General features: G+C 32.0%; 1 long non-coding RNA gene across 1 annotated transcript; it reads left to right on the top strand.

The window, feature by feature from the left end:
• Positions 1-1,301: 1,301 nt before the first annotated feature.
• LOC138354893 (uncharacterized) lies at positions 1,302-2,164 on the top strand. Its single transcript, XR_011223707.1, has 3 exons — positions 1,302-1,401; positions 1,557-1,786; positions 1,992-2,164. It is a non-coding gene; the product is annotated as an uncharacterized lncRNA (long non-coding RNA).
• The last annotated feature ends 439 nt before the right edge of the window (positions 2,165-2,603 follow it).

Here is a 2,603-nt window from a genome sequence, read left to right as displayed (position 1 = left end):
GGAGATTAAATTACTATAACACTGAACAACTTGGTAGCATAAAGTTAGTTATAGTAATATCTTGAGATTTGTCTGAAAATATTAATACTTGTATACAATTTGCAATTATGTACCATGCTTAAATCTTCAAATGTGCCACCCAGACATTCTGCCTGCTATACTTTCACCACCACACATTCAAAATGCGGGCTATTCTACTAGTGGCAGAACGTACACTCAAAGTTATTTGGCAGCTGGTGAAGAAACTTTGGAATCATTTGATGTTGGTATGTCCCAACATCATTTGTTGGTATTTAAATGAGGGTTTATTTAATGGACACACGTCATAAATATTATGTACCAAAATTGTGCTTAATGCCTATAAAATTTTGTTTAACATATTATACTAATCATTCCTTTCACTTACAAATTTTTCTTACTAATTTGTAATCCCATATTTCAAAGTACTTGCTGCAGAACTTGAACAAATTAAAGATTCTCAGCCAAGTGTTTCTGACTGGCAAAAAAGAAGAAAAAATGCAGAGATTAATTGGGGAGAAAGCAGGGCAATGCTGTTCGATTGGACATTGTCTGAGTTGGGTGTTCCAGATAAAGGTAAATTAAATATTGCTGTGTTCATTAAGGTTATACTGTATAATAAGCATCATATGCAAATTAATGACACTCTATTAATACATTTAGACTTCAGATTGTTTAAAATGTTAGGTATACAGTATTTAAAATTAGTATAAATAATTACCCCTTTTTTCATCAGGTAAAGTTTGTGTACAATGTACAAATTGTGAGGCAAGCATCAAATGTGAAGACTGTTTTGCATTTTTGTGTCACATTTGTGACCAAATGCAACATTTTCTCATGCCTTTCCACCACAGATTATATTGGAAAAATGGCTTTTATGAGCCATTAGACCCGACACAAACTGTGTGCCCTGAAGGAAATATCTTTCACTGGAGTAAGTATACGATACCTGTATAAAATCCGTACTTTGTTCCGAGATTACTTCTACTTCCCAATCCCAGTCTAGAGCTACGATTATCTTGGTATAACAAAATAAAATGAATAAATGTTTCATTTCAGTCATTACAACATTTGGAGAAGTCTTAAAGTTTAAACCTGACACTTGGTTTTATAGATTGATTTAATCGTCTGATTGTTTCTTTTCTGTGAATTTCTCAATCATTATCTGGAGAATAATGTCAATATTTTGTACAATCAAGAAACAATGAAATATTCAGTCTGAAATTCTTTTCCATAAAACTCATTTTGTCAAACTGTCTTCCTTTTCTTTGTTACCAGAACCTGTTGTACCAGCCCAACCACCAAATTCTTGCCCCAACTGCACAGATTGCAAGTTTAAAATTTCAAGCTCCAGCAATCTCTGCATCTTCATCACTATAATGGGTAAATAAACTTTAAAATTTACCCTTTTATTTCCATTACCGGATATTCCTGAATCACAATACATTTTGAAATTTTTGTTGCTATAAATGTTAATTTTTACATCACTATTTTAGCAAGTCGCCACACCACTCAATGCACTGTATTTTAAACTACAGGAAGGTATGACCTCTATACTCCAATCTATACATGCCACTGTGGATATGAGCATCAACAACTAGGCAAGACCATGCACAAGTCTGGTTTCTATTCATCATTAGGAAAGAGCAGCACATTCTACAGCACCAGTCTGCTTGAATCATGGCACCATATAAAAAGAAATTGTCCCGGAACATCATTTCGGGCATTAGTCACTGCACTGGAATCCTTTGGTGCTTCTCGTGGGCGTGTATGTTTTGATACCGTTATTCTTAATATTTTCAGTTTTATATTTCAATACAAAAATTATCAAAATTTTGTAGTAATGTATATTCATTTATTAATAATTAGTTTTTAATTTTGTTCAAACACAAAATGGAATGTTTTTTTTGTTTATTTATCTTATGTCATAATATGCATTTTAAATGTCACCATCTAAAAAATTCTATTCCTAGATTGGACCCATTAATTATATAACTTCGAAGAGAGTGTTCTTCGAATGGCGATTCCAGCAATATGAGCTGAGAAAAATTAGAGGAGAAGCTGACAATGAGTGTCCTGCTTGTGATAAAACCCCTTTAGCAGTACATATTGATGGCAACAAGAAGCTGTATCGTTACAACAAAGTTGGGAGGTAATAAAATGTGCTTTACAGATACTTAATGTATAGTATTCTTTTGTTCTCTACACACACTATATTATAATGAATTATATTGTCTTCAAATTAATGTTCTTATAAATAAAGTATGCACATATAAATATACATTGTCATATGACATATTTTTTAACTGAGTATGTCTTTATAGTTTGCCTTTCAATTGCATCCATATCATCATTTTATTTATCTAACACCATGTAAATTTTTGTTTTATGTAAAATTTAGCAGTGCATCAGAATTCTTCATATAAAACATTTTTTGATACCCCATTACCCATTGTTTAATATTATAGTGGTTACAGACAATAAATAATTATTTCTGAATTATCATTGCAGAGGTATCAGCAACCCCTATTATTCTGATAGTATCTTCAGCAAAGATGAAGATGTTCAAGCTCATGTTGGCACTA

This window comes from Procambarus clarkii, chromosome 65 (assembly GCF_040958095.1).
Source record: "Procambarus clarkii isolate CNS0578487 chromosome 65, FALCON_Pclarkii_2.0, whole genome shotgun sequence".
In the NCBI taxonomy this organism is placed as follows: Eukaryota; Metazoa; Arthropoda; class Malacostraca; order Decapoda; family Cambaridae; genus Procambarus; species Procambarus clarkii.
This window is presented reverse-complemented; position numbering and strand designations above follow the sequence as displayed.